Source organism: Sus scrofa, chromosome 5 (genome assembly GCF_054392235.1).
Source record: "Sus scrofa isolate SSC_HxYL_T2T_F1_AM1 chromosome 5, Sscrofa_HxYL_maternal_Yorkshire_Landrace_v2.0, whole genome shotgun sequence".
In the NCBI taxonomy this organism is placed as follows: domain Eukaryota; kingdom Metazoa; phylum Chordata; class Mammalia; order Artiodactyla; family Suidae; genus Sus; species Sus scrofa.
In genome coordinates, this window is record NC_139387.1 from 93404893 (window position 1) to 93425819 (window position 20927).

Here is a 20927-nt window from a genome sequence, read left to right on the forward strand (position 1 = left end):
GGCTAAGAATATGGTTTGAAAAACAAATTCAATTAAAGAAGAACTCTGGATACAAATATGGTCTCACAGACTTTTACAGACTTTTACTTATACTCTGTTTTTTATAGCAATACATTTAAATTACTCTGTAATTTTTTTTTTTTTTGCCATTTCTTAGGCCGTTCCTGCGGCATATGGAGGTTCCCAGGCTAGGGGTCTAATCGGAGCTGTAGTCACCGGCCTACGCCAGAGCCATAGCAACGCGGGATCTGAGCCATGTCTGCAACCTACACCACAGCTCATGGCAACGCCAGATCCTTAACCCACTGAGCAAGGCCAGGGATTGAACCCGTAACCTCATGGTTCCCAGTCGGATTCATTAACCACTGAGCCATGACGGGAACTCTGTAAATTTTTTTTACTGTTTCGGCATTTGTGCAGTTGTGAAGTCCTTTTCCTTGCCCGCAATTATCCTATAGACTTTAGCGATAAAGTCGACTATAATTTCTGTATGTTTGAAAGTTAAACTAGCATCAAAAGTTACAACTAACACGACCCATTACCCCAAGCACACTGATATGCAAATAGAACAGAAAGGATCCAGTTCTCCTGGCACTACCAGTGGGCAGTTTCTAAGGAAAAGGCATCATTTATCTTTCTGGAGCAGCCCAGATATTTTCAGAGCGTAGGCTAAAATCCCGTTGTGTGGAGGAAATGGAGAGGCCAAAGATAAACAGAGTAAGTTTTATTGGAATTCTCATTGAAAAAAAAATTACAGAAAACCAGTAAAAATGAGTAGAGATCAATAGTCAATATTAAAACAGTCAAGCAAAAATAAACATACAGAAAACAGCAGAAGTGAAAATAGGTCAATCATCATTAAAACAGTTCAAGGGAAAAGAATTAAACTATTGATCCAACTGACGGATGTCAGCCACATATGGAAAGGAGGCAACTAGGCATTTTTTTTTTAGTTGCTTGCTTGTATTTTATTAGGCATTTTCTAGTATTTTCTCTCTTGAAGGGGCTGGTTTTAGACTAACATCTGAAGGGAGAGGGGGAGAAAAAGGAAGAGACAGGGAAGAGAGAGAGGAAGGGGGAATAAGTAATATTTCATGAACTATTTTTTTAACATGCTAAGCGCTTTGTTAGGCATGGATATGCATTATTTCACTTAATTCTTACAATCTTCCCTTAGGGCGCATTACTTCTCCCCATTTTGAAGATAAAGAGGCTCACAGCGTCTAAATGACTTGCCCCTGGTCTCGAAGTTGGAGTGGCAGAGAGATGAGTAACCATCTCTGTTCCAAAGCCCCCCCTCTGCTCTGAGATGGGATTTTTCTCTGCCCCACCTGCAATGTGGAAAACACCTCCGTGGCTTCACGGCTCCGAGGAGGTGTGGCTCGAGCCCACTCAAGGATACCTTTTTTGGAGCTTGGGAGTAGAGCAATCTGGACCACATTTCCAAGAGGGTAAGTCTGATTTGACTATTTCTTCTTTGTTTCAGAAGAAAGACCACACGGGAGAAAGGAGGCCTGGCGTGACTAAAACGTGGGCCTCCTCGATGGGTGGGCTATAAATAGTTCCCCTAGAGCATGGTCGTTAATAGAAAATGGAGAAAATGTATGAGAGACAGACAGGTGCACACCCAGAAGTGCATGTAAATCAATGATTACAAAAATGAATCAACTCTTGGCACCTAGATTCTCTGGCTATCAAAATCTAAAAGTAAAGAAACAAACAGACACCACGCACGAAGCAAAGCTGTAGCTAAATCCATTCTCCAGCATGCTCCCAGCTCCACAGGCTAACGTGTTCTATCCTGATGGCCCCTTCTTGGTTGATGATTTTTCACAATGTATTTCATGGCTTCCATCCCTACATGAGACTTTATTACTATCACATAGGAATAAAAAGCCATAAAGCACTAGAGTGAATTTATCTTGGTCGGATGCAAAACTTATTTTCTTCACATGACTTCACAACCATTTCAAAGCTAACCAATCATTTCATGCTACATTAAGGAACATTTTAAACTACACATAAGTGACAGGAAGCACACTTAAATTGTGACATCACAAATTAACAAGATTTTATCCTTCAACAATGTTCTTAGCTACAGGGACCAGGAAACAAGACCAGAAGACACTCAGCAACACTCAACCACTGAATTCACCAAAAACAAAGGACACTGGGGAGAATTCCTGGAGAAAAGCTCATTACTTTGACACTGGACTTGGAAACACATGAGGAAAGACAGAAGACACACAAATCACTGATACACATTGAAACCAGGGGGACTATCTCCAGCCGCTGGTTTCAACTTTTTCCCTAGGAGGCGTTCTTATATGCCCACTGCCAGCTTCTAGACCTTTCACATTGGAGCAGATGGGGGGCTGGGAGGACTCATCACCGGCTTGCACTAAGTCAGCATTAAGCTTTCTACACCTAAATAACAAAAAAGAAAGAGAGAAAAAGAAGAAGACGGAAAAAACCTATTGCATGCTAAGGGTTCACACGTGCTAACTGCACATCCACAGACCTTCGTGGAGGCTGACACCGCCCCACCCCCATCTGCAGAAGCAAATCTCTAACTGTGCCAGAAACAAGGCTGCACGCTAAACCCCTGTGATCTAAGTACCTCCGGTCCAGAACCCGAGAACATTCTTTAAGCTGCATTAAAGTGACATTGCTCTTGGAATTTTTAATACACTTAAAAGTGGCCACACTGAAACCCCAGTCTCTGGGACCCCTGAGAACTCAAGGCCTGCCGTTTGCCTGGCTTTCAAAAAACAAACTTGGACTGCCTATTTACCGGTTCCTGAAAAAGCATCCCAGACTATTTAAAAACTGCCTTCTGTTTTTTGAAACATACTGTATTATTCAAATTCAAATAAGAGAAACAAAGCACTTGAGTTTCTTGTCAGGAGTGAGGTCTAGGCAAGCTTTTCCCACCTAGAAGTGACAAGAAAGAAAATCTTGCTTTATGGGACTCACAGAAAGGGGACTGGAAATAGTTAAGGGAAAGGAAGGGCAGACATAAATTCAATCATCATGCATGAAACATGCAAATGATTTAAGCCCTGCATTTGAAACTCTAGTTTATATTCATTAATCTCAGGTTGCACTTTTGAAGGAGGAAGACATGCTAATTGGGTCCAGATTAATGCACTCCCAAACCTCTCCAATTTGTTTTTAGGGGAGGGTTAAATGATATGTATTAAAATAAACACAGCTGCTCCTCCGCCTCCACCTCCCTCCCACCCCGCCTCGACCTCCACCCCAGCTGCCTCACCTCCCCAGCCTCACTCCACTCCCAGCTGCCTCACGGCCTCCTCCGCCACACCTCTCCTTCCTTTAGAAAAGGAATGGCAAGGCCCCAACATTTTCCTTTTGAAAATACATTGGAAGAACAACTTTGTCTCTTAGCCTTTTCAGTACTGTCCCTTTCCCCGCAAGCCAGCAAACCCCAGAAAGAGACTGATCACATTTTCAAGCCTGCTGGTGCCTACCAGTGGCAGCAAGGACGCCCCCAGATGGGCAAGCGGCCTCGCGTGTCCACGGACAGCGGTTCTTTCTACATGTTTGGGCCTGGGTCCTTGGACCAGTAAGTACTGAAGGGCAGTTTCAGAGCATCCCGGGCACATGCTTGCTTGAAGCCCAAGTTGCTGTAGGTTGGCGTGGCAATCCTGTGACTCAGGTATGTGGGAGACCAGGTCAGTGAGAGACAGCTTGGGCTTGCGTGTTGCTGCTCTTCCTCTGTGGCTCCCTGGGCCAGCAGAAACTGGCCTAGAGCGGGGCTGGCGGGGGGGGGTTCGAAAGCATCCCTCCACTCCCCCCGCCCCAACCCCCAGCAGACTTAGCCTTAAAAGAAGAACGTTTTTTCTGTTTGTTTATCTGAGACTTGAGTTTGGGACAGAAGGAAATAACATGTTTTAGGGCGAATGCTAACTCGTGAATAATGGAGTTTTGAAAACAGTAAAATACTACCCTCTTGGTTTTTCAGACCCGATCTTTAGGAAAACAGAACAAAGGAAGAACTACGGGTGGCTGCTGGGAACAGACTCGGGCACGGGGCTCGACAGAGAGGATGCTCTCTGAAAGAGCAGCCCGTTAAGGAGTTAAAAAGAGAGAGAGGGCTTCAAACTAATTTCACACCGAAAGTGATGTTTAATTTAAATCCTGCTCTTCCCAAAGGGAAAAGGTTGGTCTCATCACTGGGCTCATATCCTCCTCCCCCTTCTCCTTCCGTATGAATTGAACATTCAGATTGACCATTAATCATGATGTGACACATTCTTTTTTCCCAGGTCCAAAACTCAAATGAAAGCCTCGGACCACATCTGCGAACCCCCTGGCTGGCCAGTCCTCCCCACCGCTGTGCACAACAGGGAGAAAGACGCGAACGAGGGCACACACACACACAGAGACAGAGATCACCGGACACACGCCAACAAAGACACACAGCTATGAACGGGCACGGGCTCGGCGGCCTCCCCGCCCCGGCGGATGGTGGTGGCGCGGTCGCAGAGGTACAGGGAGTAACAGTAAATACCAACAAGGACGGAGACGCTTATCAAGTCTGCCGGCAGCCTGACAGATGCTCTCGGGCTGGGGAAGGCACTTAGGACAATCATCGCTCCTAAAAGAGAAAATGATTATACGCTACCCAAACCCTAAGTACAAGCTAAAGATATTCACCTCGTTGAAGCCATTCCTCAACTAGCCCCTTGGCACTTGCTGGAATGATTCGCAGCACGAGCTCTACTTTCTCATTTTCTGCTGACTCCATGTGGGTAATTCCTTTCTCGTGATTAAAAGTGAGCTTGGCAGAGCCTTCAAAGCGGCCGTAGGTGTGGGGAGGCTCCCAGGGCATCCTTTGTCTGAGGCAGGTGGCTAATCATTCATCAGTGGCCGGACGGGCGGGCCCGGGGAATAGTCAGGCACCTACAAATAATTTTTTAAAGGCAAACTTTATAGAGAGCTTTATGTAAACATATTTTTATAATAAAACATGCAGTGGACGGATGAAATGAACTGTTTACCTTGGAAAAGAATAGGCAGGCTTTTCTCTTCCAATAATCACTCCGGCCTTTCTGAATGTCATCCAGAAGCGATTCTGCCTCCTTCGGCTTATCCAGCATCTGAGGCTGTGAGATAACCCTCGGAGCACTGGCCTCCTTCTCTGGCCCCTCCATTATTAGCCTCCTGGTGGGTGAGATAGAATACAGTGAATGTAATAATCGGACTTCACACAACAGGCTCGCTCTCTCTTTTAAATGGAAAATCCCCTTATTACAAAACAAGGGGTGTTCTTTTTCTTCTACCTTTAAGTAGGACTGCCACATTCATTGCTTTTTTACAAAAACGCAGCTGCTTTTTAAGCTACAGATAAATAGAATCTGCTAGGCGGTAATTCGACTCAGTCTGAATGCATTATTTTCTAAGACACTTTGGCGAGGCGCTTTTTATTATAAACTGGAATGAACAAGGAAGGTCCTTTTCTCTTCTAATTATGAATGTGTTTTGTTCCCTACTATTAACCTACAATGTCAGATTGATCTTCTTCTTCTTCTTTTTCTGCAGCCATTTCGATAAATCAACATTTTTTTTTTTCTTTTGGAAAATTAGAGGGCTGATGATTAAGTCTTCATGGACTCCAGTGACAAAAATAAAAACAGCACGAGGGAGACGGGAATGCAAATGCTGTGACCATAAATAAAGACAATGAAGTGGCCCTCTGATGTCCAAGGTCCTATATTTTGACACGGCAACTTAAAAGTGACTTATTTGTTAATGTCATGTTAATTCATTTTAGTAAAAATAAGGCTTTCCAGGTATGTTTGCATAAAGCTGATCTTGTATTGATTCACTTGGAAAGGTAGGAGGCATAACGTTAACAGTTCTATACGGAGGCCCAGACCCCTGGTGTCCGTTGTATATGTGTTCATTACGCATCATCGCATCATCGTCTGTAACTTTCTCAGGCTTCCCCTCCCTTCTGGAAGCAACGCAATTCCAACAAAAGAGGGACCACTGTGATGACGCATGTTCAGTTGGCATTTCTGCTGCCATCAAGTCCAAAGATAAACACTGAGGAAAACGGCAAGTTCCTAATCATATCAAAAGGCAGTCTAGAGACTCTGCCTGCCTAGCTGTTGGTTTAATTCTGATCCCAATGTTGGTATTTCTGACTATAATATTACAGGAGGCCACGGTGGCTATGCTCTCTGTCTATATGGATATATCGCCTCGCCAAGGAGAGGAAATCCCAAGGGTAACAGTGGGGTTCCAATTAAGGACAAACAAATACTCTGAACACCGCCAGGAAGTGGAGACTGTCAGTATATCACAGAAGCCCAGGCAGGTGCCCACGCCGGAATCTACACACTTAGAGCCGATGCTGTCATTTTCCTTCCTTCAGCAGTGATGGAGAGCAAAGTGCTGAAGGGGACTCTGTGTGACAGAACATTTCAGAACCATTTATTCTTGTTTGTTTATGTTATTTTAAATTTATTTCCAATAAGGGTGATGGGGGGAACCAAAGGAGCTCTGAGCAAAACATAAAGGCTTTCATAGAAGAATCTGTGCGGGGATCACATGCCTATTCAAGAGGCCTTAGAGAGAGAGAGAGAGAGGGAACCTTGAAATCATATTTCCTTCTAATGCCATGCAGCCTTTCCTGGGCAGTTCCGTTTGAGATTTTTTTCAAGGGGGTAATTTATTTCAGGGGAGATGCGGACCAAAATTTCATAACACCCACTATAGGAAGAAATATATTTGCCATGAACAGTGGTGACAGAGCTTTTGAGATTCTACCACTCTGCTTAGATTTGAATCAATTTTCTGTCTTCCGATATGCCGGGGACAAATGAGGCCCCGTCAGGTGGCTGGCCTTGGCGTAAGAGATTAAGTGGAGCTGTAGCAACACAAGCCCAGTTTACCCAGAATAAATAACCAAGCCCCTTCACCGAGAAACAAATGGAAGTATATTAGGCACTGCTATATGAGTGAAATTGAATCCTTAGGTGTCAATATCTTCATTGGGCTAAGGCCACGGTAATAAGCCTGCTTTGGCAATGAAGCATATTTATTTTGGTAATCTTGAGATGTGAAGTAAATAGAAGAAGCAAAAAGATCTTAGCTATATATCTGAAGGAATTTCATCTCCTAGATATCCTGATTTAGAAACATGAGGTTTTACTGGGTTACTCACGAAAAATACCTTTGAACTTCTGCTTTCTTCAATCCCTTCTTTCATCCGGGTAAATCATTAATACAGACGAAAGACACCCTAGACAGGGCTGAATGGGAGCTTGTGAGCCCAGCACAGAATCACCATTTCTGCCCCTGCATTATTATTTTAAGGTAATAAGCATGACCTTAGGTGAAGATAATATCGGCCACTAGCCAGAACTCTTGGCTCTTTTTAAACTTTCAACATCATTAAATACGTAACTCCCCTGAAAGCACCTCTATGGTGCTGGAGAGAAGAATGGCCATCTGGTTGAAGAGGACACAGCGGGAGAGGGCTTTACCACTGGGGCTTCTTTTCATTATTTCTTTGAGAAAAGAGCAGGAGAAGGAGAAGCAAAGTAAGAAGAAAGGAGGAAGAGGAGGTGGAGGAGAAGAAGAAAGAAGAGGAGAAAATGTCAAAGACCCAAAATGTCAAAGAGTTCAACAAATGAAGTATTTTCCTCCTTTTCATTGAAAAACAACTGTCTTTGTACATTGCCCCGCCACTCACAAGCAAACTCAGTTTTCACCACTCTAAGCCTCGCTTTCTGCTCCTGTAAATCAAAGGTAGTCGTGCCTGTCTTATGGGGCTCCCAGAAGGTTACGGGAGGCCACTTGAGTTCCCTTTGACACACCTGCTATGAGCAGTTATCCCATACGGAACAGCTGTTCGTATTCCCAGCGCTGCTAAGCAGATGTCTCACTCCCCCTGCGCCTCTACCTGGGAGCTCCTGATTAGCTCCCAACCATCCCCCAAACGTAAGAACGGCCAGCCACGCAGAATAACTCATGACACATGGAACCCGACGCCCCGTCGTTCCCTTCTTCCACCAGAGTCAAATCACTTTGCGCTTTCAGTGAAAGGTCTGGACATTGATTTTGCTTTACCTCCAAGTCCTGAAGGGTGGGAAGATGATCTACCTGAAATTGGGAAAGAGGAGGCAGGAAATGTGTAATCATCAGAGCTAGTGGGCCAAGCTACTCTGGTTCGTAGGTAGAGCCGTTTCCAGTTTACTGAAATGATGACCCCAGGGAGAAACTGGAATGCATTTTGTTCCGGAGTGGGTGCCTTCAGAGGCTGAATTCAGGTCTTCATGCACACCTCACACACGGGTGCAGATACACACGCAGACGTGCACACACCTGACACACACGTTCATTAACAACCTACTCGGTGGACTGCAGCTCCTTTCAAAGGACAGACCTCTAGTTACCTCACCTGAAAGTCTACACTCTTCCTCAGCTAGTGGTAAAACCACTGTGCTGCACTGCACATACTGGGTGATCTGATTGTGCAAAACTGCCCAAATGGCTGTCTCTATTAAAAACAAAACAAACCAGCCAACCATACCCAGGTTCTAAGAGAACAAGGTCAGGACTGTGACTCTACTGTTGAGATGAACTGAATTTCAAATGACAAAATGGGAACTTCAAAAAACACTCGTATCCTTAAATGTACTGTGTACGTTTCCTTTTAACTTTCATTAACTCCATAATTTTTGTTTTCTAAAATGGAAGCCATAAGCTATATTATAAACTCTGGCATCAGTTTATTCAGTTTCTTTCAAGAAAAAAGTACACTGTTGTGAATTTTAAAGAGTCTGCTCTTTATCCTCTTCCCTCTAAACCTATTTTCTGAATAGAGTTGTTTGAAATAATCTCATTTTCATAAAGCCAAATATCTTATGATGATCTAACTCGACAATTACCGAACAAGCAAAAACAGACTCTTAGAAGGGGAACTTCAAAAAGATTTTCCTCCTCCTGGTGGCTGTTTGCCCATGAACAGAGTCTCCAGAAAGAGGCTCCAAGCTCCGCTGACCACAGGAACCAAGCCAAGATTCTAATCACTGCTGCAGAAGGCAGTACAAAGGCGATGGATGGGAGCAACAAAACGTGTTGAATTTGGTGTTTCCTACAAACGAGAAAACATGGACGTCTCCCCTGCTCCACATGCAGCATGGAGGTGCTCTAAATATGAAAAGTAAGGCAAGCCTTTTAACTCCTTGACAAGGCTTCCTGACATCCAACACTTTGGTGAGGTCAAGAAATGTGTCCTCAGCTTCTGTTTTCTGTTCTCCTTCAGGGAACACGGGGCCGCCCAGCTGCCTTTTAGCAAGTCACACTTGGATGACTCCTGTCCTGACTGGGAGAGTGTGTTCTTTGCATTTGGACTCACAGAAGAAAAACCCAAATCAATTTAACACAGAAGAAATTCACCTATTTTTGCCTCTTTGACATTCTGCAAGAGTGCCCGCAGTAGGGCTGAAAAAGTTTTATATAGTGAAGATGACTGAGGCATAAATCTTATAGGTAAAAACTGAGATGGAAGATGGAGGTGAAATCTACAAGCTAATTAAACTCAACAGGGGCTTCTCAAAAGACATCATGCCCACGAAGCTTCCCCCTGCTAATGTTTTGCTTTTGAAGGGGCAATAAGTGGAAAGTTGTCATGGTTGTAGGTTCCACGGTGTGATCCTTTAGCAAAACCTGAGGAGGGGAAAAAAGATTAGATGCATGGATTTCTGTGCTGAATAGATGCCAGAGCCGAGATGCAAAGAATAGATAAGTTAGAGATTCGGGGAACTAAATTTGAAGCCAGCCAGTAAAACGGATTGAACCTTATTACCTCTAGTCACTGAGAAATTCCCGAGACAGTTGGATGCAATTTGAAAAGGTCAGAAAAATATTTCCTGCACAGCATTACTGCTTCATGGTTTAAGGGTGTACATTTGTGAGATGCCAGCTCTAATCATTTTTATTGACTTTGCTTTCCAGAGACAGACAGACGGTCTGGGAGGCAAGACCAATAGAGAAGAGAGAGGCGATCTTGCAAATGAAAATCTCTCTTATTTTGTCCTCTCACTTGTAACTGTGAACAACCCCAAATCTTGCCCATTTGAGGAGAAATTACACCAACTTCACTGAAGGACAGAATGGAAATGAAATCTAGGAGAGTCTCACTATGATGCTGGTAAGGCTATTTTATTGTAATTGCTATTTATTTAGCCTCTACTATATGCTAAGCACTGTGAAAGGTAAAACCTACTTCACTTTTAGCCCAAGTGTGAATATTTAAAACGAAACACCTCAAAATACACTCATAGCAGGCTCCTTAATCGAATGGAGGGTATGGATATTAACTTATTGATTAAGTAATATCCATAAATGAAAAAGGAAAATACACAGGGTGAGAATTAAACAAAAAATTAAATGCAAAGGATGGAAATTAAATAAAACATATAAATATATACTCGAGATACTGTTTTAATGAAGGCTTTTGTGATTAGAGTCATTCTACATACAAAGAGAAAAGACTTCTCTTTTTTCTTTAAATGTGCCTTGTATGAAATAGGAACCTTTGTTAGCAAATACATTTGCGAGCTTCTCTTCTTTTTTCTTTTGGCGTGCAGCTGAAAGTCAAAGCTGACTGTTCAATACAGAATGGCATGATCCTTTCTAAGCCTGCAATGGTTTAATTAACATCTGGCTTTTCTGTCTGGGAAACAGCCATGTGTTTTGGAGGCAAACACAAACCTATTTACTCTTCTCCTGCTTAGCAGCGAGGCTGCACTTTTTAATGGCCTTGAGACCTGACTGCATGCTTTTCTGCGATGCTCTGGCTCCATGAAGATGGCCTGGAAGCTCGCTAGGGCCTTTCAATCAGCAAAATGGCTTTTCCTCTAAAAAGTCTTCGTACTGAGCAACTCCACACCTAGTGAGAGATTCAGGAATTTCAAATTGTACCCCATAATCAACAAGGCCACCAATACCGCCAGCACTAGAAGCTTTTCATAGTCTCAGGTACGGAAAAGACAAGTGAAAAAGCCAGCTCATTAGCTAGACGTCTGAGTTCTTGGCAGTAAGGGTAAAAATATCAACCTTCTGGATGACTCTCTTCCTACTTTACTGAATATCTGGCATCAGGTTAATATAGGCAGTAACATTTGGTGGATTTAAAAAATTTTTCATCTCGTGCGAAATTTGCCCCCAAATCAGTGTTTACTGAAAGTCTGTGATGGTATAAAGGCTTCCAGGGACTCGCTGGCATTTCAGAGGATGCCAGTGAACCATTTAAAGCTCGAGCTTGTCCACATCTTCATTTCACAGGAGCTGCAATACCAGCAGAACGAGTATCTGGTGTGTGCATCTTTGCATTTCCACTACCTAAATTCTCCATAAAGGAAAATTGTGAACCCTTCCCAAAGCCATTAATATCATTAATGCTGCTGATGATACTAACAATCCTAAAAGTAAGAATAATGATGAGACTAGAAGGAAAGACCATTAACTGAGCATTTTATTAGGTGTGGGCACCACGTAAAGACCTCATCTCCTTTAATCCTCGGAGCCACCTTCAAAAATTAAGTGGGATTTCTTTTTTTTCCCTCTCACATGACCCACAGGGAGAATGAGATTCAGGAGGTCAAGAAGCTCATCCAGGTCAGAAAACGAGCAGGAGCTGATGTGGATGGTAAGTCCCGCTCCTCCAACTGTAGTTCCTATCGTTTCAAAGCTGTGTACTTTCAGCCACGCTCAAGACCAAGCAGTGCTACTCCTCTCAGACCAGGCAGCACTTCTGGAGCTGAGCCGAGCCGGTTTCACTCCTCTTACAGATGGACTCAAGCCACCAACCGCAGCCACCTTCTAGAGCTACGACAGGCTAATAGTTGTTGATGGATCTCCCTTCTGTCCTCATGGAGTTTAGTTCTCGAAGGGGCGTAATACACTCATAGCGGGCTCCTTAATCGAATCACTTGGTTCGCCTGCACCTCATCCATTCTGGAGCCTAAGTGTACGCAAATTGCTTTTCTATTTGAATCACCTTTGAATTATGTACAGAGAAGAGCAAGAAGGGAAAGTTTTCTCTCAGCTGGGCTGCCTTAAGATCGAATGTGTTCGCTCAAGGAACCCTTCTCCTAACACAACTTTAAAAGAGAAAATGTGTAGCAATTTTGTTATTGTCACCTACAAATAAGTAGAACGAAAAGAAAAAAAATGATGGGTCATAAAGGTTTAGGACATAAACTATCACAGGTCTTTTATTTCAACAGAATGTACCCAACACAGCCAGGTTTCAACAAAATGTTATTTTCCTGTTAACTGACAGTTACCTGTTCTAACCAATTTACCAAATGTCTTCCCAGCAACCATGCTTCCCATCTGGAGTGAGGTGATGACTACCAAGTGTTGAAAAGCTGGTTGGCAGCCCCAGAACACGTGGCCCAGGTACCTGTCTTCACCTGAGTTTTGGAGGCTGACGCTGAGCCCCTTCGGCCTGGAAGGGAGCTTGGCTTACTCGTCAGGCTCCCTTCCAGGGGGAGACCTTTCTCCCCACCCCGAAAGGGGGCGCTCCTACTCACAGAGCTGCCTTAGAGCTCGAGAGGTATTGAAGTGAACCAAGAGGGGAAGCAGCAGCAGCTGGGCTGTACTTCTCGAGGGCTGAAGATACTGCTGGGGTCTAAAGTGGAGAGCCTTTAAACACAGAAACGGAATGAGGTGCAGCTGTTGAAGGTGGGGAGAGGACGAGGTAAGAGGAGGCGGGACACTGCAGGAACTGAAGTCTGGAGGGTGCATCCCCCAGCGCTTCTGATTCCTCGCTTTTCTCAAGCACATGACAGGGCAGAGAACAATGCAGAGGAGTGGGGAAATGGGGGGCTTTTCTTTGCACCCCTAAAGTGCTGGGGAACCAAAGAAGTCCAATTCCTCACCAAAGAAAAATGCAAAACCTTCTCCAAGGGGACCTAAGTTTTAATATCTCCTGTTGAGGAATCAGTTTTTAAGCCTTGGGTATCTTCTAAAGAAGATGCTGGCAAAATGGTTTAAGACAGATTGGCTGACTTCTGTGTTTTTTAAAAAAGGGCAACCTACTCTCCAAACCAATCGCAATGCCTTTTTAAAAAATGGAGGAAAACATCAAGCTAGCTTATTATATGAAATTCCTCTCTCACCTGATTCTTCCTGTCAGCACAAATGCCGTTTCAGGCACTAATATCTTTGCAATTAACTTTTGAGAAATGATGCGAAGGAATGATGAAATACAATTAAAACATGGTATTCGTAGCAATAGAAGTGGTTAGTCCACCTCAGACACTGCGGAGAAGGAAAACAGCCTTTCCTTTCTCCTCTCTGGACCAAAGAGTAATTTAGTGGTTGCTGAAAACCTATTATTAGATTTGTATTTTAATTATTCTTCCACCATTTCAATGTCACAATGTTAAATGCTTTGTGTACCTGGCTGTTCTTCTCAAGAGGATTCTGGCTGCATGAGAACTCAGATGTTACTCCAGTCCATTTTCTTTGAATTATAGGAATCTCCAGAGTATTTTCTTTCCTACATTGGGAGAGAGCATGGCTTAAATTTTTCTGAATAATTTTCAAAATCAAATTTGAAAGTTTTCATGAGAGATGATCCTCCCTGGTGGGTGATATGAAGCATAACCTAAGGGGAAAACATGAAAATAATTAGCATAAAACATATTAGCATATAGATGCCTTTGAAATAATAAACAGCAGAAAAACCAAAATGCTTATCCCCCAAAGAAAGTTAAGAGAAAATAGGAAATTAACGTACACTTCTCGCATGACAACCCCGGCCTGAAAGCCAAACAGAATATTCTCATTCTGTGAAGAATGGGATGACCAGGGAAATGGAGAAATAATCCCCAGACCAACCCTCCTTTGCTCATTATCACAGCATCAGTATTCTCGATTTGCCTTTCACCGCAGGCCAGCCCTGCTCTCGTTTAAACTGAAAAAATTAGCACGAAAACATGTATCTTCCTTTTATTTCCTCTCAGAGCCACCACCAAGAACTGGTCTGGTATCCCCCTTTTTTTTTTTCTGTTTTTTCCCTCCTTCAGCTAACTTTCTATCTTTCCCAAGATGACCTAAGAAATGCCAGGCTTGGAGTTCCCATTGCAGCACAGCAGAACTGAATCTGACAGGTATCCATGAGGATGCAGGTTTGATCCCTGGCCCTACTCAGTGGTTAAGGATCCGGCTTTGCTGTGAGCTATGGTGTAGGTGGCATATGTGGCTCGGATCCCTCGTTGCTGTTGCTGTGGCTGTGGCATAGGCTGGCAGCTGTAGCCTGATTCAACTCCTAATCTGGGAATTTCCATATGCTGCAGGTTTGGCCCTAAAAAAAAAAGAAGGAAAGAAAGAAAGAAAGAAAGAAAGGAAGGAAGGAAGGAAGGAAGGAAGGAAGGAAGAAAGAAAGAAAGAAAGAAAAAGAAAGAAAGAAAGAAAGAAAGAAAGAAAGAAAGAAAGAAAGAAAGAAAGAAAGAAAGAAAAGAAAGAAAAGAAAGAAAGAAAGAAAGAAAGAAAGAAAACGGCGGGCCTGGTCATTTCAATCACCAAGACAACTAAAGGGCCACTGGAACAGGGCTTCGTGTTTGTTAACAAGGGACCATTGATTCTTTTTTATACCTCAGATTGGTACAGCCTCTCCGGGTGGTAAGAGAACACGTTGTGTTGTGATACGAAGAATAGGGTGTCCAGAGTCAACCCTCATTTACAGATCTGATCTGGGCAACCTTGGAAAAGTTCATTAACACTCTGTTTTTAGTTTTCTCAGCTACAAAATAGTGACAGTGTTGTCTACTTTTCGGAGTGGCTGGGTAACAATCAGAGGTTATACAGGTATCCCCTGATTTTCGAAAGTTTATGCCAATTCGCTCGTACAAAAGACATGCATTAGTACTTTATTTATTTATTTTGTCTTTTTGCTATTTCTTTGGGCCGCTCCCGTGGCATATGGAGGTTCCCAGGCTAGGGGTCGAATCGGAGCTGTAGCCCCCGGCCTACGCCAGAGCCACAGCAACTCGGGATCCGAGCCATGTCTGCAACCTACACCACAGCTCATGGCAACGCTGGATCGTTAACCCATTGAGCACGGGCAGGGACCGAACCTGTAACCTCATGGTTCCTAGTCGGCTTCGTTAACCACTGCGCCACGACGGGAACTCCAGTACTTTTATATATATATAAAAGTGAGATATATATATATATATATATATATCTCACTGAAAGAAATCCAAAGAGGATTTTGGCTTTTATGAATCAAGGAGAAAAGCAAAGATAGTATTTAGTGTTTGTTTTACAGTGATCCATCCTGGAGACAGTGCATCCCAGCAGCAAGTGGCTCTACCAAGCTCCTTTCCCCGGGAACCACACTCAGTATCTAGGCATCAAGTCGCCATAGCTTTGAACTATGTTTGTGGGCATCTGTGTTTTACCTCATTTTATTCTGTGTCTCTTGCCAAGATGTCTCCTGAGGTCATTGCTTCTTTGCTTTATGCCCATTTAGGCTTACAAAAGGTTTCTTAGAAACACTCTACTTTTGGATAGCAGGGGGATGGGGGAAACCTGTGTATGTAAACTGGAATAAAGTACATGCTCAATAAAGGTAGCTCAACTCCCTTTCCTTGATGGTTTTAGTGAAAACTCTGTCGTTCAGAGATCCTGAGATTTGATAAGGCGACTTTCTAAACTCGCATTTCCAGCCCCACTTGGGATATATGTGGGTGAATGTATGGCCAAAAGACAGCCATTAAGGAGCGATGCCACAAAATATGTTTTGTTCTGGATCCCTGGTGGCAGGGGATTAGGAAGGTGGCAGTATAAATGGCACTGAAAATAATAAAGTCAGGAAAAATAAAGATACTACCGAAATACTTCATCTCATGAAGCCAAGAGTGTGGGTTTAAATTTAACTTTGCAGCAACTGACAGGGGTCCACAACTGTCTCATGTGGTGAGGAAGTAAGGATTTGTCAATCACATCTTAAATTATGCAACACAGGTGAATTCTCTGGAAAGTCCATGTCGGGCTATCGAACCCAGTCCACGTCCCTAGATTTGGACACATCTACACTATTTCAGTTCTTATACTATATCATTGCTTTTAATGGCTGTCAATCCAGCACCCAGAACTCTAAGAAAGGGTCCTTTGCCAATAGCACTATTTGATTTTCTCAGTTTGTCTTCAAACCTTCAAATGATGCTAGTGACTTAACAAACATTGTATGTTTTCATCTCTTGGCGTGTAAAACAGCAAAGGACAAAATACTGAATTCTGTAGAAACTGGAAATTCCAATTTGGCTTATGTCACTTCATTTTCTCTGTGGAGCATAGTCTTGAACCTACACTTTATTATTAATACCCGCTTATGGATCAACAGTTGCTTTTCCAGTAAAACACACCCATCAATTTCTTGAATTTTTTTTTTTTTTTGGTCTTTTGTCCTTTTAGGGCCACACCTACAGCACATGGAGGTTCCCAGGCTGGAGGGCCAACTGGAGCTGTAGCCAGCAGCCTATGCCAGAGCCACAGCAATGCCAGATCTGAGCCGCGTCTGTGACCTACACCACAGCTCACAGCAACGCCAGATCCTTAACCCACTGAGCGAGGCCAGGGATCGAACCCGAAACCTCATAGTTCCTAGACGGATTCGTTTCTGCTGCACCACGACGGGAACTCCAATTTCTTGAATGTTTATATTGCCTCATCAAGACCTAGCACACCACTGACACATGAGATAGGGATAGGGGAAGACTAAGAAAGAGAACCCCTCATATGCACGTTTTCTTGACAAGTATGCTACCTAGTGGAGTTTGTGATTAGCAGACGGCTGCGTCTGTTTTGGCCGTTTGGTACGAACATGGAGAATCGGCCCTCTGTTCACCTTTTCCTATTTCAACTTAGCGCAACCACCATCCATCAGGAGACAGACATCATCTCTGTGACCCTCCTGCTGAATGTCATTTAATCCTCATCTTTCTATTCACTCAGGCCTAAGAGAGGCCTAGTTGATTTCCCTTTAGGGCCAGTTTAAGAAAGAAAAGGTTTAGAAAGACACAGCCCATTGAATAAACCAAAATCTAGTGTTTCTTTGGCTTTCAGGATTTGAAAATATTTTGACTGCCTGCATGCCTTCTGAGACTGGCTCCTCTGGCTATAAAGGGAAAGGGCCTGTTGCACAAATCAAATAAAAACACCTGTATACAGAGGCATTCTCAACACTCTACCAGTCACGTGGTAAGACATTCCCTTCTGAAACCCAAAAAGGATTTCAGGCTCTACAGATTTGTGCCCATAAGGATCTTCTGACGTGTTAGAAGGCCTTGTTTTACAGCTAATGATGTGCAGATGTGTTTGTTTTAGCAACATTTTCAGAGTTTAAAACCATTCGAGGTGAGTAACAGGGAGTGAGTTCTGTATTCCTGCAAAATCTAGTATCTTTTTTTCTGTTTTAGCTATGTTCCCAAATCATTCTTCCCCAAAGTTCCTGCTTTCAGAATTTAGAGTCAGAGCTTGATCAAATAAAAATAAATTTTTCAAGTCTACCTCCACTGGTTATTTATTTATTTATTTATTTAGGCTGCACCTGTGGCATGTGGGAGTTCCCAGGCCAGGGATCTAACCCTCACCACGGCAGTGACCAACACTGTGCAGCGACAATGCTGGATCCTTAACCCAATGAGCCGCCAGGGGACCCTTCCGCTGGTTATTTTTAATATTCAGTTGGTAGACTTTTATTTGTTCTTTATATAATCAAAATATTTTTCTTTACTCTCACATCAAAATAGTCACAGTCACAAAAATTTACTTGGACACTAATATTTCCTTGATTAAAAACATAAATGTAAAAGGTTAAACCTTTGTCATCAAAAAATATATATGTATATACATATACACACATATGTGTATACACACACATATTCTTCAAATATTCTCAATAATTAAGAAAATAACAAAAATACCAACATTCACCAAGATATCAGCCCTTCTAGGATGAAGAGAGCATCCAGATTGGGGATATCTGATAGAAAATAACAATAGCTAGTTGATAATAGTAATGATTGAGTCACATTTGCTTCAGTTCTCTTAAATCATCTTTTCCCCGTCTCTCACTTCCTCTTGTGCCTGCAGTGACTAAACTCTCAACACTGCACTTACAGATAAGTCCTTCTCGTTATCTTGACTGTTTTGTCACCTAGTAAACTGTTGCTTAAATAAAACCTAGCATAGTCCCATTTCTCATGCCATCCAATGACGCATATAATTTGTAAAAACCATGTCCCATTCATCTCATCAGCTTTAAAGCTGTTAGGACTTATTTGGGTGATGTCGCAGTAACACTGCAATGTTAGAAACAAGAATGAGTAGAACTTTTCCATCACTAGGATTTTTTCCTCACCTAATTCCACGACCTGAGCAACCAAGATATCCTTAAGTAGGTAAATGGATAAACTGTGATGCATCCAGACGATAGAATATACTTAGCAATAAAAATAAAGGAGCTATCAAGCTAGAAAAGACATGAAGGAACCTCAGATGCACATCACTGCGTGAAAGAAGCCAACCTGAAAACAGCTATAGACTGCTTGATTCCAGCTATATGACATTCTGGAAAAGGCAGAACTATGGACACAGAAAAGATCAGTGGTTGCAAAGGTGGGGCTGGGGAGAGACGAATAGGACGGGCACAGAGAATTTTAGGGCCATAAAAATACTCTGATATTATAATGACGGACATTCGTCACTATACATGTGTCTACACCCACAGAATGTATGACATCAAGAGTCGAACCTTAGGTAAACCTTGGACTTTGGGTTATTATGCTGCATCAGTGTAGGCTCATTCTTAGTAAAAAATGTATTGCTCTGCTGAGGGATACTGATAATGGGAGAGGCTATGCAATGTGAGGGCAGGGGTTATATGAGGAAAGCTCTGTACCTTCCTTTCAACTTTGTTGTAAATCTAAAACTGCTCTCAAACAATAAAATCTTTAAAAAAAAAGTCCCATGGCCTTCCAATATTACTGGCCTTGCTATATTATGATCCTGATGAAAAATCAAATATTCTCCACCCTATACCCTGAATACTTGGTTGCCTTTCGGCCTGCTAGAAGAGCTTGGGAACAGCTGGAAGCCAACGTCTGAGAAATCTTTTCTCAGGTCACGACCTGGAGGTGATGGGAGAAGAGACGCAGGAGAGAATGTCTACATCCCTGCAGGGCAGGCTCAATCACTGGTGAGTTCAAAAAAGTCTTTTCCAACATTTGTTCTCTAAAGATGGGGCATGCCCGCCGGTGTTATTAAAACTCTATGTAGCACTAATAATCACACACATCTCCCATTTATTATTGTGATACACAATCTGAGCATTAGATTCTGAACCTTAGATTTGTCCCATCCTGGCAAGATGATTTGTTTCCTCTATACTTGCAACGTCAACCACAGAGGGTTCTGGAAAGAAGAAGACATAGAAGAGGTGCCTTATAAACAGTCAAGTGGTCTGTAAATATTGGTGGTATTTTTCCGAGATACAGTTATCATGGTGTTGGTGGCGATGATGACATTGATGACAATGATTGTTAGATGTGGACCAGTGGATGTCCTAACATACGAAAGGGAAGGCATGAAGAAGCAAGCTGGAGTACCACGACAAGGTCCAAGAGTGTCATTTGAATCACACACAATTTTGTTTCTCTGACTCTGAATGGGAAGAATCTTGGGCTCATCCAAAAGTTCTTGTGTAAAATGGATTTCTTCAGCTTTCTCCCAGTGTATTTTTTTTTTTTTTGGTCTTTTGTCTTTTTAGGGCTGAACCTGCGGCATAGGGAGGTTCCCAGGCTAGGGGTCCAATCGAAGCTACAGCTGCCAACCTACACCACAGCAACGTGGTATCTGAGCCGATCCTGCGACCTACACTACAGCTCATGGCAATGCAAGATCCTTAACCCACTGAGCAAGGCCAGGGATAGTACCTGCATCCTCATGGATGCTAGTCAAATTCGTCTCCACCGAGCCATGATGGGAACTCCTCTTCTAGTGTATTTGAATATGTTTACAAGGAATAGGTGCCTAATAACAGAAGCCATTTCTTGAGCTTTGCTCTTATGTACGTAGCATTGCTCAGCAATTCTGCATTAGTTATCTCATGCAGGTAGTTGTGGCAGGAATTGATATCCTACCATAACATCAAAATTGCATAGTATATGAATGCATGTTATATACAAGGAATATATAGGACTATATAAACCCAAAATAAAACTATTTCATTTTTAAAGGGATTTCATGGAGATGACAAATTCAGGAAAACAAGGATTGCAGGAAGATTCGTTGGAACATGTGAACTAATTGGAGGAGGTGTTAGGAAAAATTGGCAAAATAATGCTGCTTTATGGATGGACAAGAGCAAAGGTTTCAGGGAAAATTGCTGATAATGACATAACTCCCCATTCTAGTGAAGATACGCTTCCCATGGCCATGGAACGCTGTTCCCTCAGTACACAAATGCATCCTTGCAAACTGCACTAGTCTTCTGAAGCTCTGTTAGCCACTACATTCTATATTCTATCTACTGCCTGATTACCTCCATGTCTAGAGGTGACTTTTGCCAATTAGTAGGAATTAACAATTCCATTCTGATACTCACCTGGAACAAAGCCTACACCACCACGGAAGATCTGTGCGGAAGCACAGAAACTAATCTTTTTTTTTTTCTTTTTCTTTTTATGGCGACACCTGCAGCATATAGAATTTCCTGGGCCAGGGTCAAATTGGAGCTGCAGCTCCTGGCCTACGCCACAGCCACGGCAACACAGGATCTGAGCCGCGTCTCGGACTTACACCGCAGCTTGCGGCAATGCAGGACTTAACCCACTGAGCAAGGCCAGGGGTTTAACCTGCAACGTCATGGA

At 42.9% G+C, this 20927-nt stretch overlaps 1 long non-coding RNA gene and 1 other non-coding gene across 9 annotated transcripts in view; both read right to left on the reverse strand.

Annotated features, from left to right (window-relative positions):
* LOC100514051 (uncharacterized) overlaps positions 1-20927 on the reverse strand; it is a 167642-nt gene that overhangs the window by 70041 nt on the left and 76674 nt on the right. For 4 of the 8 annotated variants that reach the window (XR_014804313.1, XR_014804307.1, XR_014804309.1 and 1 more), the window contains 3 exons: positions 13450-13549; positions 5025-5187; positions 4681-4926 (listed from right to left, as the gene is read on the reverse strand). This is a non-coding gene — a long non-coding RNA (uncharacterized LOC100514051). Of the gene's footprint in view, positions 1-709; positions 1025-3370; positions 4927-5024; positions 5188-13449; positions 13658-20927 lie in introns of those variants that run through there. The other 4 variants (XR_014804308.1, XR_014804310.1, XR_014804311.1 and 1 more) reach the window with 3 other exon arrangements.
* MIR135-2 (microRNA mir-135-2) lies at positions 1824-1923 on the reverse strand. Its single transcript, NR_038483.1, has one exon. It is a non-coding gene; the product is annotated as a microRNA mir-135-2 (primary transcript).